The 16,295-nt window shown below is 45.6% G+C and overlaps 1 protein-coding gene across 1 annotated transcript in view; it reads left to right on the top strand.

Moving 5' to 3' along the window:
- Nucleotides 1–10,881: 10,881 nt before the first annotated feature.
- syt8 (synaptotagmin VIII) overlaps nt 10,882–16,295 on the top strand; it is an 86,341-nt gene continuing 80,927 nt past the window's right edge. Inside the window, exon 1 of the mRNA XM_067993498.1 lies at nt 10,882–11,082. The gene's annotated coding sequence lies outside the window, so the exon portion shown is untranslated. The remainder of the gene's footprint in view (nt 11,083–16,295) is intronic.

The following is a 16,295-nucleotide window of genomic DNA, read 5'->3' as shown; positions in this document are numbered from 1 at the left end:
CTCCTACCTCCTAACCAATTCCCTATCCAAGCCAATAGGTTGCCTCCAATTCCACACACTCTCATTTTTGTTAACAGTTTCTTACGAGTTACATCTAGCAGTTCTGGATTGTCTCCGTGATGATTGGCATTTTTAAGTAGACAGGTTGTTAGCGTGACTCATAACCCCTACCAGGACGACAGGTGGTTTGTCTATAATCTGGCTGCTATCTTTCAACCTGTCTAGATTGGGTGACCCTTACGAAGAGTTATACTCTCTCCAGCATAGCTCTCAGGGTCATAGAAGCAAGCAAGAAACTTGGGAAATTCCAGAGGTGACAGTGCAGGGATAGGAAAATAGCCATTGCTAGAAATGTGTTTGAAATGTTCAGGCAGGTGAGGTGGATCCACGCAAGGACCGTCTCACAGAGCTCGACAACAGAATGACAGAGGAGAGGCTATGGAGGAAAATGACATGGTTAACTGTGTTGAACACTATGGAGAGGCCAAGGAGAAGGAAGGATATTGACCAGCGTTTATAATTAGTTGTAAATTATGGGAATAAGTCACACAAGGTTTTTCCTGCCATTTGCGCCTCAGCAACACTGAGCACAATGGATGCCTCTGTATCTCTGATGTCTTGTGCGCTTTGGGTTGCAGAGGAGGAAATTTTAAATCCCCTGAAAGGAGTTTAATTTGATCATGGGGTAATCGACTAAACTTCCCAGCACTACAATTTGGAAACATTGTAAAACTCTGCTGCTTTTCGGCTGCTCTAGAAGCTGCTGACCAACTGCATGAGGCCTCTGAGGCCCACTGCAGCCATTCTTTGGCTGCTCCCAGACAAACTTCAGGGAAGAGGCCAGGGAACCTGCCCAAATTATTTATATGATGCTGATCCCAGATATTTGGCCAGGGTTGCAGCGGGTAGAAGTTCTGCACTGCAGAAAGATCCATGCCAAGGAGCCAAGAGGGAAATTGTCTGAGCTTCGTCAAATGCAGTGGCACTGAAACCACCTTCATAATGATAGTTGGCATTTAAATCCAGACAGCTAAGAATAAAAATAAATTATCAATGGGATATGGTTATAACCCCCACCCCTCCAGTATCAAAATTCAGTACACTCCATGCCTTAAAATGTTACAATGTCTGATTAGGCAACTGTCACTTTTGCAGGTGCTAAACTGCAGTGCTCCATATTTCGACCAAACACCAGTCTCCTGTTTTACAAAACAAAGTTTTATAAGAAAGATAGAAATGACTTGTTCTCGTGTTCTTTCTCACTCTGCTCTTTCTTTGATATTCTTTTTCACGGTAGCTGTCTCTTGCAACTGTCTTCCTCATACTCCTCTATCTTGCATCTGCCTCTGTTCCTGTTTTCTCTCTCTCTCTCTCATGCTATTGTTTCCTTTTTACTGCTGTTTATTTTCTGTCTCTCACACTGATCTTTTGCTTGTTGTCGCTCTTGTAGTCTCTCTTGCTGCTGTCTCTTTTACACTGCTAGCTCTAGCTATACTGCTGTCTTACTCACACTGCCCTGGTGCTGTTGTCTCTCCTTGTTGCCCATTACTGACTCCCTCTCTCTGTTTCCCATTACTCTCTCTCTGTTTCCCATTATTCTCTCTCTGTTTCCCATTACTCTCACTCTCTATTTCCCATTACTCTCACTCTCTATTTCCCATTACTCTCTCTCTCTGTTTCCCATTACTCTCTCTCTGTTTCCCATTACTCTCTCTTTCTCTGTTTCCCATTACTCTCTCTCTCTGTTTCCCATTACTCTCTCTCTCTGTTTCCCATTACTCTCTCTCTCTCTTTCCCATTACTCTCACTCTCTATTTCCCATTACTCTCTCTCTGTTTCCCATTACTCTCTCTCTCTCTGTTTCCCATTACTCTCTCTGTTTCCCATTATTCTCTCTCTGTTTCCCATTACTCTCTCTCTGTTTCCCATTACTCTCTTTCTCTCTTTCCCATTACTCTCTCTCTCTCTGTTTCCCATTACTCTCGCTCTCTGTTTCCCATTACACTCTCTCTCTGTTTCCCATTACTCTCTCTCTGTTTCCCATTACTCTCTCTCTGTTTCCCATTACTCTCTCTTTCTCTGTTTCCCATTACTCTCTCTCTCTCTGTTTCCCATTACTCTCTCTGTTTCCCATTACTCTCTCTCTCTGTTTCCCATTACTCTCTCTCTCTCTGTTTCCCATTACTCTCTCTGTTTCCCATTACTCTCTCTCTCTGTTTCCCATTACTCTCTCTGTTTCCCATTACTCTCTCTCTCTGTTTCCCATTACTCTCTCTCTCTGTTTCCCATTACTCTCTCTCTCTGTTTCCCATTACTCTCTCTCTCTGTTTCCATTACTCTCTTTCTCTCTCTCTCTGTTCCCCATTACTCTCTCTCTCTCTGTTTCCCATTACGCTCTGTTCCCCATTACTCTCTCTCTCTCTGTTTCCCATTACGCTCTGTTTCCCATTACTCTCTCTCTCTCTTTCCCATTACTCTCTGTCTCTGTTTCCCATTACTCTCTCTCTGTTTCCCATTACATAGAAGTGTCATAGAAGGTACAGCACAGGAGGAGGCCATTCAGCCCATCGTGCCTGTGCCGGCTCTTTGAAAGAGCTATCCAATTAGTCCCATTCCCCTGCCCTTTCCCTAAAGCCCTGTAAATGTTTTCCCTTCAAGTGTTTATCCAATTCATGTAGTTTACAACAGTAAACAGCTGCTAGGATTGTCTTTGGAAGGAGATCCAAGTTGTTAAAAAAACCTGTTTTCCAGGAGATCAATAAATTTTTGCCTCAGTTGAGTTCTGAACTGCTTAAACCACTCGATGACAATTCTCCGTCTCTGATTCTTTTCTTGCAGGCTCATCGCCTTCTCCTTCTCTAAAATAGCAGGCAATTCTTTCCAGTCTTTAATAAAGATAAACGGTGCTCCCATTAACTTCAGGAGTCGTAACGGGGCGTTCTGGAATACCGACGAGTTGCCACATTGTCCCAGCGTCATGATGTCTTCAACAACTGGAACTCTCTCTCTCTCTCTCTCTCTCTGTTTCCAATTACTCTCTCTCACTTTTATGTTAACGACAAAACTGAACAAATATTGCATCATCCAGTTTCGAGACTAACCAACGATCACATCACATCATCAGCTAAATTGCCTATCGGAAAAAGAAAACCAATTAAACTGGTCAACAGCAAACTGTTTTGCAATACAAAAACTGCAGGGAAACAGGTTCAGTGAGAACTGACTCAACGTGTAACATTCCCACCCAACTAACACACTCCTACCATTGTTATCATACAACATGCTCCAATCTAGGGATTAGTGCCTTTGTATAGAAGTAATCATAAAATGCCTTCAGAGACATAGTGGCCTAGAAATTCGGCTGCACAGCCCTCGTTTTTCAGGCGCTAACTGGCCTACTGAGGTCCCAATTTGGCGGGCAGGAAGTGCATGCACATTTCCAGTTGGAAGTGCGCCACCTGCCATATTGGATAAGGTGGCTGCGCTGGTGTCAGGAGCACATGCCGGAATTATTTAAAGGCCAGAATATTTTAGTTAAATGGACCTGTTTTCAATTTTCAAATGCCCCAGCGCCTTACTTGCCACGTGCTGAGCTCACACAGCATGACATGGCGCTAACCAACAGGAAGGCCCCCTCACCAGCGCTATTTAAAGGGACCATGCAGTACTTACAGGTTAGTTACTGGTTTCTCATTTCAGGCTGCTGGTTAACTTCTGGATTTTTTCTTTGGTCTGTTTTATCACTCTGGAAAGTTCACTTTGTCTAAACAGAGCAGGACTTTGCTGGTGTTGCAATTGTTTTGGCTGCCTCACAGATAGTTTGGCTGCAACCATGGGTGGTCTGGTAGGGCTGCTTTTGGGGCTGGACAATGAGGGGGAGCATCAATGAAGACACCAAAGAGCAGGAGCAGCTGCCTGAAGAGAGAGGAGGAGGGCACTGCACAGGAGGCCATATCCACAGCGGGTATTGAGGGAGCACTTCTCTTATATTAACTTTACTCAGGAGCAATATCTCAGGTGCCTTTGCTTCACCAAGGAGGCTGTCACTGAGCTATGTCACCTGTTACAGCCACAACTCGAGCCTTGCACCAGGTGACATGGGCAGCATTGCCTGTAGCTGTCAAGGTCACCATGGCCCTCAACGTATATGCTGCAGGCATCTTTCACGCTGCAACAGGTGACATTAGCAACATCTTGCAGGCCACCACTGTATCAGGGACGTGACCGAGGCTCTATATGCCAGGGGAAACACTTACATCTCCTCTTCCCTACGGACAGAGCGAAGCAAGACGAGAGAGCACTAGGCTTCATCCGCATGGCAGGCTTCCCCAAGGTGCTATAGGCTGCACACACATAGCCTTGCGTGCTCCCCATCACCAGCCTGGCATCTTTATCAATCAAAAGGGATTCTACTCCCTCAACGTACAGCTGGTCTGCGACCACAGACAGCGAATCATGCAGGTCTGTGCCCACTAGCCTGGCAGCAGTCATGACTTTCAAACTATCCAGGCCTCTGTACTGCCTTTATACCAACCAGGCCGACAAGGGCTATCCCCTCCGGACATGGCTCATGAATCCGGTTAGGAACCCACGCATAGCTGCACTGCAGGCCTGCAACGAGAGCAATGCTGCCACAAGGAACATCATCGAGCGAACAATTGGCATGCTCAAACATCCCTCCCGCTACTTGGACTGTTCCGGAGGAACTTTACACTACGCCCCTGAACGAGTATCCAGATTTGTGGTCATCTGTTTCACCCTGCACAACTTTGCCATCTTAAGGAATGAGTGGAGTTGATGTCTGGAGGGTTTCCTGCCCTCTGGAGAGCGTACAGGGTGTCCTTCTTTCCTGTCCACTGTCTGCAAGGCAGCATCCGAGCTGTACTGCAGGATGCCCCCAGACCTGTCAAGACATTAGAAAAGCTGCTTCACTATTCCTGTGGTGTGCTCCTTGATGGCTCTCCTAGAAACAGGGACCTCATTAAACCTGAGTTAGCAGGTGTACAGATGCCATAAGCCAGGCCTGCTGAGGGTAGCCGTGGTCTTACAGTAGCCAGCCATGTACTTGTTGACCTGGGTCAAACAATGGGGGAATGGAAGACTGGCTTAAGAAATAGGCATCATGACAGCTGTCTGGAAAGCAATCATTAAGCTGCATAATACTGTGAGGAAGGTCTTAATGTAGCTGCACATTGATGGAGTGGAAGCCATTGCAGTTCATGTAGGCCGCAGTATTGTGGTAGAGCATGCAGGACTACATGTGTGCAATCTATGACACCCTGTACTTTGGGAAATCCTAGAAAAACCTAGCGTACTCTCTTGTTTCCAGTTGTCTGTTGTGAAAATTCTGAAGGTGTTTTCTCTGGTAAATAATGCCTCAGAGATCTATTTTATACCAGTCTGAACTGCTGAGTGATTGCTGTTATTGATGTCCCCTGTCAGCCTGTGAGGACAGTTCTGGTCACCACATTACAAGAAAGATGTGATTGCACTAGGGAGGGTACAGAGGAGATTTACGAGGATGTTGCCAGGACTGGAGAATTTTAGCTATGAGGAAAGATTGGATCGGCTGGGGTTGTTTTCTTTGGAACAGAGGGTGATTTAATTGAGGTGTATAAAATTATGAGCGGCCTAGATGGAGTGGATAGGAAGGACCTCTTTCCCTTAGCAGAGAGGTCAATAACCAGGGGGCATAGATTTAAATTAATTTGTAGAAGGATTAGAGGGGAATTGAGGAGAATTTTTTTCACCCAGAGAATGGTGGTGGTCTGGAACTCACTGCCTGACAGGGTGGTAGAGGCAGAAACCCTCATCGCATTTAAAAAGTACTTGGATATGCATCTAAAGTGCCGTAACCTACAAGACTACGGACCAAGAGCTGGAACGTGGGATTAGGCATGATTGCTCTTTTTCAGTCGGCACAGACATGATGGGCTGAATGGCCTCCTTCTGTGCCATAAATTTCTATGATAAGGAGCCCGAGACAAAAAAAAAATTCAGAGCTGCAGTGACCTTTATTGCAACAGGCAGTGCCGTGCTTGCCCGGAGGTTGCCTGCAGGTCGTCTTGCAGCAGGTGACACAAGTATCTCACTGCCTCCCTGGAGAAGACTATCCTTTGCATGCACTGCACTTCTATTAATTGCAGGAATGTTTACTTTGGCCCGTATGTTTGGTTGGGAGGGTACAGGCAGTCCTCATCCAACGTTCTATACCCTGACCAGCATCCCTGCATTCTTCCTCCTCTTTGTCCAAATATGCCGACTAAAGTGGGAATTGTAAAGGGACAGAGTTAGGGTTGCCATCTCTGGTTGGACGTACTCCTGGAGGTTTCATCACATGACCTCTCACCTCTCCCAGCCCTGACTGGCCAAACAGCCTTTCTTCGCATTTCCAATATTTCTATAACTAATAAACAAGTGTTTGAAGAATGTGAAACGAACATCCTGTTTTTAATGCCCCTATGATTTTTCTCCTGGGTTGCTGGCAGTAGTGTCCGAGAGATTAATCTTCAATTCCTGGAGTCTCCAGGTCAATGCTGGAGGGTTGGCAACCCTAAATTCAGTGCAAAAGGCCAAAAAGGCTTGCAAGAATGGCCAGATCTGCAAACCCTCCTCACACACAGAGTGGTTGAAATTTTCAGCAACAATAAGAAGAGTTGCACAAGTACTTGAGAGAGTTGCATAAAATTCCTTTAAATCAATCCCACTTAAAATGGCTGCCTTCCTTCCATGAACACCCAATGTTCCTGGGCATCGTCCTGAGCTAAGAGAATCCACGTGGAAACTGCACAAAATCATAATGATGTCATGATAGCAGTTCCCTTAAATTTCCACATGTTGATGAAGCTCCCTGTATATCCGACAGGAGCTTGCACCGCCAGAACACCAACAGAAAATAGGGTGCCTCTGAGAATGCTTGGAGATCAGGTGAAATTTGGCTCCATATAATTTCCTGCTCTGTTAAGCCTTGTCTTGACCATGGCAGAGAATGGAACAGGCACCAGCGTGTACTATAGGGACAGACAACACAAACTCAGTGACCTGTTACTGTATCCAATCCTGGGCAATCAAGAGGCCCAGTAGGATCAGTCATTCTAAGTGTACAATCCTAAAACGCTTCAAAATCACAAAAAATCATACAGCTTTCTGTTTGCTCAGATTCAGAGAAATCACTTGAATGCAGTCAATTGGTAACAGTCCATCCCATTCAAGGCTTGCGCTGTGGTTGCCATCTGGTGGTAATTCATTGGGACTACATAAGAAGTCATGGATCAAATCAATAAGAGCACGAATAGGGTGGCAGCAATCAAGTTCAACAAATTATAAAAGGAAATTACTGGACGACTTGGTACATAATTGTATAATTTTACAAACATTTCAAACTCTTTAATTTATTTTCTGTTAACAGCCTGGCGACTAGGGGAGTGTAGGGTAGAAAATCCACACAAATCCTGGGATACATTTTGCAAAAGTGTTTGGCGAATCTTGTTTTGGTTTTAAGGGGCAGAGGAGCTAGCGATCATGTTTGTCAGAATCAGATCATATGTACAGAACGCAATAGATGTGATGTAATTAGAATATACTGATTCAGGTCTTCCAGCTCATTCTCATTTCTAAACAGCCATCCACATTTTTTAATATTCAAACATTTATCTCATTCCTTAGTTCACTGCTACATCAAACAGAATAAATGAAGGGCTAGTGACAACTCAAAGCTTCTGGGGGCTGAAAGCAACCCCATAATCCTCAGCAAAGTTGACTCATACATGTCTGAGTCTGCACTCTATGCTCTCCTATTAGGCAGGGGGTAACTATTCTGTGCTTCCGATCAGTTGAGGGGGGAATCAACGTTTGGGCCAGGGAGGGGTGGGATTGGCGCTGACATTGTAATGTCTGCCGACAATCACTCCCAATGGGTGGGGGTTGTGGCGTTCCAACATTATCTCAGTGATCTGGGAATAGGTATCTCTGGGGATTTTTTTAAATATTCGTTCATGGGATGTGGGCGTCGCTGGCGAGGCCGGCATTTATTGCCCATCCCTAATTGCCCTTGAGAAGGTGGTGGTGAGCCGCCTTCTTGAACCGCTGCAGTCCGAGTGGTGCCGGTTCTCCCACCATACAGGATGGGGAAGTTGGGGGCCAAGGGGCCTCGAACAGTCTCTTGGTGGGGGGGGGGGGGGGGAGAACGGGGGTGGGGGGGTGGGGGGTGGGAGATGGTGGTGGAACCAACATTGTCCTGGTTAGCTTTTAAAACACTACAGCTCATTTCTTTACTAGTTTCGAGATTTACATTTCTAAACCCTATCATCAACTTCAAAGTGAAATATTTTTATTGTTCCCGGGGAGCAGTCACCCGATAGCACTATAACAATACAAAAAGAGAAAGATCGCGTTTCTGACCTAACATTACTGTGACAGGCCATTTAACATTGTGCAGCACTACAACAGTGCCGCCTACAGGCATAACTGCACTGCAGGTAAATGTTGACACATTGATAATGGATTTTGCCATAGACGGAGCCTGATGTAGATGTTTACAATGCATTTTGATATGGAATGTTGTGACCCACTCATCAATTTTAATATAAAATAGATACATAGATGGATGTAAAACCATGGGCTGCAAGTGTGCAATTTCCTGAAACGCGTTCTCAGTGTGCACCAGGAGCGGTGCAGTGAAATTTTTACTCCAATACTATTCCATGAATGTTGCCGAAGATGCTACTGAGCAAATCCCAGATGGGAGATAGTCATCCCAAGGCACCGCTTCATGACAGAAACATAAACATGGTTAAAAGTGGTTTGACTTCACTGTCCTAATCCCAGCAATTATTTCAGTTATTGTTAGAAGTGACCAGGCCATTTCTTGGGAACAACAAGACAAAGCGTTTTCAGCCAATCACCTATCAGAAATGACCTAGTAGTGGTGGTCTCAGGCTGGGAAGGATAGACGTTGGCTGTAGGATAATAGCAGGCGGTGTAAAGCCTGGCTAATAAAGGCACGCTCCTGAAATTAAAAACAAACTCTGTGCCACCAATCACCTGTAATGATTTGAAAAGTATTGGCCGCCTTGTCAGCTACTTCCAATCATTAACATTCACATTGGCAGCAGGAAGCTGCCCATCACGTTCCTTGTGCATGTGAGGGTACTGTGAGTGGAACCTTACCTTCTCCAACTTTACAACAGTGTGAGGCAGCAGCAAAGACAGCGCTCCTGCTTATATCTCTGTGAAAATAGAGATAGTATACTTACTGCAGCCTTCAGTCACAGTCCATTGGAAACCAGGAATTTGTGTAAATATTCAACTTCATTAAATGATTAACACCTCTAACCTTCCTGAGGAACACAGTAACAGTTTCAGCTTTCAAAATACCTGCCAGAAAAGCTCTCTGGTACATTGGGTCTGAGTGCGAATGGCCTATACAGTGGTGTGGCAAGATTCAGTCAGCGCCCTCAATTCTGACATACAGAAAGCTCAGAATCTAAACTGGGTGGTCAAGAGGTGGAGATGGCAGGAGAAAACTGACAAGTGGAAGACCGAGTGATCCACGTGTAGAATGAGCTTCTGGTTTGAGTCGGGAAGACAAAAAAACAGAATAATTTAAGAAATATCTGGATGTTGTCAAGGGGAGGGGGACTGTTGGGTTTTTATGAATGGAAAGAGCTAGGATGAATGGGTTGGCCTTCCTCTAACTTGTGATCTTGCGCCTCTTACCGATAGGGAACATAGAGAAGAGAAATGATGAGGTGAGCACAATGGTCGGTGGAGACAAGACTGGGTGCTGATCTCCCCAGTCACCCTCTCAAATGGATCTGGTTAAATAGCAAAGGGTGTCCTAAGGAGGAGAAAGAGGGAAACTATGGGGGAAGGAATATAAATTTTTATGTAAGAAACTACAATATATGTTTTCTGTAAATTTTACTTTTATGAAAGCAGCTTCAAAGAAAATACAGAGAATCCAAGAGCATTTACAAAATCTAATTTGAATGGGCCAGATTTTGCACTGAATGGCAAATGACCGGCACCCGCCATTTGGTGGACCTGCACTTGCCCATAGAATTTTCATGGGCTTTTGCACGGCAAGTTCCTCTCATGGGGTCCTCACTCCAGCGCAGCACCCTCTTCAGGGCATCTGGGACCTGCATGAACCGGGCAAGCAACTGTGGATCCTCTTAACCAGTAGAATCGTTAATAAGCCACGTAGAGTCAGAACCAGGAAGTGTCACTTTCCAGTAGGGGTCATTGGATAGCAACCAGGAGCAGGAACTCTGGCTGAGTTTTCGCCACCCTAACCCTTGGACATTGAATTGAATTACAATGCCTCACCTGGCCTGAGGTCAGCTAATTCAGCACAGGCCAAGGATTGAACACTTGACTTCCTCTAGTTTGCAAGAGTCCATTCCACATTAGAAAGCGCATTTACTCATTATTATTGGGGATACATTAAGTAACTGAACTGACTCCCAAGCAAATATTCTACATGTATCCCGTCTCCTTTGGAGAGGAGGAAGTGACAGTGAGGAGACTTCAGTCTGTGAGACATCAACCAGTCATTTAAAATCTTTCACAGAATTTTTGAAGATGAATTTTAAGTTTCAATTTTATCTTTTTAAAAAAAAAATGCAGTTTAATAATAATTCAATAAAACACCAGTGGGTTCTACAGATTGATTTTAAACTCTGTATGTTGTTTGAAGAACATTTGTGTCCAGGCAAAATGCAGAAGTTCCTCTTCCAAGTATAGTAAAAGGCTTGATGGGATTTTTCCACTGACCTGCTGTGGAGGCAGGGTGAGGAATTCCAAACGGTCTGCATACTTTCTGGATGTGGGTGTTCCCTCTCTGGTGCAGGTGCATTTTCGTACTTTGGGTGTGTCCAGCTCTGTGCATCAGGTTTCTTCATATCACGAGAAGAAAAGCCAGTTTGGCGTCTTTTACAACCAGTGATTTCCATAAGGAACACACAGACTAAAACACCAAAAATAATGAAGGAGCAAGCAGCAGCGAGTTAGGAGGGCAAGGATCAAATTCGGATCAGGCTGGTGAGGTCCCGACTGTCTCACATTCTCCCAGGAAAGGAGGTGAGAGTCACATCAAACTTTGTTTACCACTTCACTTAACTGCTGAGTAACAGAGCAGCTGAAATGTCTCTGTATTTTCAATAGTAGTTAAGGGCGATGTTATATTGTAAGCTGGTAGTTCTCTGTGCTTTGTCATGTTCTTTTTCTGTTTTCACCCTTCGGTTTTCTCCCTTTCTGTTTGACTGGTGTACAATTACACGGGCACCGGCTGCCCTCCAGTATCTTGCCCATTTGGCCATTCCTTATTTGTGAACTTTATTGGTGTCGGTGTGCTATTTGATCATGGAGGGCACCACACTGCAGCCCTCTCTCAACGTCCAAGAACATACGCTTTCTAGCAGGGTTGTGAATAATGATCGGGAGTGGAAATCCTGCTGATTTTTCCCCTCTCTAGTCCAGGAGCACTGATGCTAATTGTAGCACTAGCTTAGTCCAATTTTATCCACTTTTGTTGCTCCAGATAGCATAGCAGATAAGGTAAATTGTAGGGGATGACTTGTGTGAACCTTGACAGTGTGTGCTGACAGGCGTCACAGCTGGGCCTGAATCTTACCAATGTCTACACACACACTTTCCAGTAGGGGTCAGCGGTCAGCAATCAGAAATGGGAACCCTGGGGGATTAAGGCCAATTGTAATACCTGAATTCTTGCTTCAGCAGAGGCATGGAAATCGAATAAAAGTGTGATTATAAGTTGAATTTTAAAGCAGTGTTGCCTAATAGAAATCGTTGACTAACCACAGGTGTGGCTACGACGACACCATTTTAGCCACATGCACTAATTTTAGTAGAAAATGCTTTACACACAATACAGGTAAATGTACTTCATGTGCATATTTACTTAACAAACATTAGAAAAGATTTCATCCTGTGGGGTTGGCAGTCAGATATGCTGGATAGGAAATCCAGAGGGTCATTATCAAAGTGAGTAGATCTGCAAGGTTCCAAGTCACGAGTAGAGTCCTGTGGAAAGCTATGTTGGGATCATTGCTGTTCATAATCTTTACAAATGATTTGGATGAGAGTATTAATAGAAGTATTCATAAGTTTGCAGAGGATACTAAAATGCATGGGAACTGAAAATAAATAGGTCACAGGCTGATTGAGGTAAGTTAGGGAATGTGCCCTTTTGTGGAAAAGAGCAGAATCATGCATTTCGATCTAGAAAGCCCACTGGGTATATATGCAATACAGGATACCTGCTAAATATGATGGAGCAGACAAAGGGCCTGAAGTTCATATTTGATAAATCGTTGAGGGTCTAAAAGCAGATGAGGCCATTGGGAAGGCAAATAGAGTTTGCTAGGATCGAAGAATACTATATTTAGGCTATACAAGGCATTGATATGGATACACTTGGAATATTGTGTCCAGTTTTGATCCCCAAATATTGAGGCCCTGGATATTGAGGTCCTGGAGAAGATACAGAGGAGAGTGACCAAAATTATATCCAGTCTTAGGGCTCTTAGTTATCAGAATAGGCTCAATGAGTTGGATCTATTTTCATGAGAGAAATGAAAGCTAGGAGATAAAATGAGTGAGGTTTTTAAAACGATGAAGGTATTAGATTCGGTCCAATTGGATAGATTATTTGAGATGGATAGGGATGGGTGATCTAGGGTCCATACATGTAAAGTACGTAGGCAAAGAGTTAATTTAGATGTTAGGACATATTTCTTTCCATAGAGTTATTTTACACTGGAACAGATATCTGAAACACGTGGTGAATATGCATTCTCTGCAGTTCTTCAAAATGGAGCTGGACAAGCTCCTTAGAGAGCAGGATAAAGTTATAGTGGGAGAGTTGCAGCGTAGCTGGGAATAATGATACCTGTGAGTCATTGCGGGCTCTTGGAGCTTGCTTGGTTCCCTTAGGGGATTGGAGATGAGTTTCCCAGATTTTTTTCCAAAATTTACCTTGGATTTATTTTATTTTTTTGCCTGGAGGGGCAGGTGTACTTGGCCACAAAATTGTTTGCCTGGAATGGACAGGCTTATGGATCAGACAGATTTACCTGATCTTTTTTTATGAAGTTGTTTTTTTTTTCTGTCATGGAATTGAAGAAGCCAATACCATACTAAATCTTAGACAAAATGCTTCATTTTTGTCACAGGCATCTTGTCAGACATTTTCTCTGATTTGAAAATTTAAAATGTGTATTTGAGAACTTACAAAATGTGCTTCTGTTTACTGCTCTGCTGATGTTATGGCCTAGAAAAGCCTTGGCTCCACTCAACCAGTGTAAGTTAGGTGGAGCAGGTGTCACTCACCTCTTTTCCTGAACTTGCTGGAGTATCTGGGTTAAGGGTGACTTCATCAAATTTACATTTTTTTGGTGGGCATTCACTAGAGGAGTGAGCAGTGGGAAAAGTGGCATTGGATGGTTGCTTACATGGCCACTGGCAGCCCCCCCAGAAGTGCTGAAAAACTAGAGGGATTGACCCCCCCCCCTTTATAGGATAGTTGACCCAAACACTGGAATGAGGATTACTGGGGGCTTTCCAGCCGTTGCCCTGGTCTGGAAACTCCAGTGGTTCCACTTATGCCAGTTCAGCGACCTGTACGCTGGGTTCATCCTGGTGTCGAGATTGCTGGGCAGAAGGGAAGGCAAGCGTGTGGAAACTTCCAATGTGGGAAGTCCCTTCCCTTGGTCCTGCTCTTCTGTCGTTAGAGGCCATGTTTGGGGCAGAGAGAAGATCCACCTTCCTGGGTCCTGCCCGAATTTGCGAGTTCACCCTGCCTCATACACCACCCTTCCTCCATAGATCCCGCAGTAGGTCCAAAGATTTTAGGGTGCTATCTATTTGAATTGTCTGGAGTTCAGTGCTGACCCGCTATGAGCTTCCAAAATTTTCTGTTTTTATTTCAGTGAAAACAAGTTTGCAAATATTTAATTGTTGTCATACAGACCAGCAGATTCCAGGGTCAATCCCAAAGTCTGTGATGAATTAGCTGACCTTAGCCAAGGCATTGTTAGAGGTGCTATTAGCCTCAGCATTCCTGAATCAGGGAGGGGAAAATCATCTAGGATTCCCACTTTCAATTGCCAGCTAGTGACCCCTGCTGGGAAGTGCATATGTGTGGGTGTCAGGCGAGGAGAAGATTGGGTTCAGCTGTGATGCATTCCACAGTTGAATTGCTTGCTGACACTCACTAACAGGTTCTCACACAAAAAAGTGTCCACTTCAATAAAGTACCAGAGAAACCTTAGCCCAGCAAGGAATCAATGCCTTCTGGAGCAGACAAAATTAGAGAATGAGAAAAACCATTATTTTCTATTGTTTGCTTCCTCATTCATGGTGTGTATATGGAGACAAAAAAGTGAAAATAAAGGGGAGGGGATGCTGTTCGACTGAATATGTAGATTCAATTTCACTACTTTCATTGAGTCCAGTGCCAATATAAGCACTACCTGACCGCTCAGATGAAGTGCCTGGTTATGTTATCAGGTGCTTTTAACAGTAAAATATGAATGGAAAAGGAGACTTGAGATAATGGGGCTGATTTTCGGGTGACGGAGCGGGTGCGTGAGGGCAGGGTTGGGCGGGTGGGGGGGGGGGGGGAGTGCTCCGAAAATTGCTAAGATGCCGAGCGGGTTCGGAGCCCGGCTCCAACCTGCTGACTTCCGGGTGCCCCAGTGACCCGTCTGGGTGCGCGTGCGCCTCCCGAATATGGGAGTCCCACCGGCAATTAAAGCCGGCGGGATGATAATTTGCATAGTTTCTCCGATAGTTGAGGTACTTGAACTATTTGATTGACTAGACGTTTTGGCAGGGGTGCGATTTTGCAGCATCCTCAGCGTGTTTCCCGTACTGTGGGAAACTCTCCCTGTTGCGACAGACGTGTTTCAGCCAGCAGCCAGTGGGAGATGCAAATGCTAATTTGTCAGGTGGGGAGAAAACGTCATTTATTGCAGCAGGGCACTCTATCACTTCAGTTTTGGCTGCAAGACCTTTGTGTTTTCACTCAAAATTCTTACTTTCCACCCAAAACTCTGCTGTTCAAACACATTTACCTACTTTGCGGACCCCCTCAAACTCACACGGTCAGGATGGGGGGGGGGCTCCATTGCTGCATTCACCACTTCATCCGAGGACGAGCAACATCACCAGCCTGGCCAGGCATGGCGTCCACCTCCGCCACGTGGAGCTGCACAACACAGTGCTGCACCACAGGCACCTGCACAAGAGCATGGAGGGCGATAACAGAGGGAGCGACATCACAGGAGGCACTACCCTCACAACAGGGTCTACAGACCGAGGCTCAGCTTCCTGGACCTCTCTGAGGAGCAGTGCGTACGAAGGCTCAGAGTCACTCGCCAGGTAGTCGCAGACATCTGCAGCCTCCTTCATGCTGAGCTGCTCCCGGCTGGGCCGAGCAGCATCTCCTTACCTGTCAAAGTCACCACTGCCCTCAACTTCTTCGCCTCCGGATCATTCCAGGGTGCCACCGGGGACATCGCCGTGGTCTCTCAGTCGCCTGCACACAAATGGATAAGGCAGGTCACCGATGGCTTGTTTCGCAGGGCCTCGCACTACGTCAACTTCCCCATGGATGACCTCAGCCAGACGGAGAGGGCGGTGGGATTCCACGCTCTGGCTGGCTTCCCACGGGTTGCAGGGTGTAATTGATTGCACCCATACAGCAATAAGAGCACCTCCACACGAGCCAGGACTGTTCATCAACAGGAAGGGCTATCACTCCATCAACACTCAGCTCATTTGTGACCACCACAAGAGATTCCTTCATGTGTGCGCCAGATACCCCGGCAGCTGCCATGATTCCTTCATCCTCCGGGAGTCCAACATCCCGCCCCTCTTCCACGCACCAAACACCCGTAAGGGCTGGCTCCTCGGGGACAAGGGATACCCCCTGAACACATGACACTCTGAGGAACCACTGTGCAACAACATCGATATAACAACAGCCACATCGCTACCAGGTCTACAATTAAGCTATAGGGCTGCTCAAGATGCGCTTCAGGTGCCTTGATCATTCTGGGGGAGCACTTCAATACGCACCAGATAGAGTGGGACGCATTATAGTCATCTGTTGTGCCCTGCACAACATGGCACAACAGACAGGGGTGCCACCTGAGGAGGCCCCATCCACATCTGCTACCCACATTGAGGAGGAGGAGGAGGAGGAGGGGGAGGAGGAGCAGGAACATCCAATGGGCAGGACAGCGGCTCACCTGGCTGCTTGTGAGGCC

Source organism: Heptranchias perlo, chromosome 12 (genome assembly GCF_035084215.1).
Source record: "Heptranchias perlo isolate sHepPer1 chromosome 12, sHepPer1.hap1, whole genome shotgun sequence".
Taxonomy (NCBI): domain Eukaryota; kingdom Metazoa; phylum Chordata; class Chondrichthyes; order Hexanchiformes; family Hexanchidae; genus Heptranchias; species Heptranchias perlo.
The sequence above is the reverse complement of the archived record's forward strand: the minus strand, read 5'-3'. Positions and strand labels throughout refer to the sequence as shown.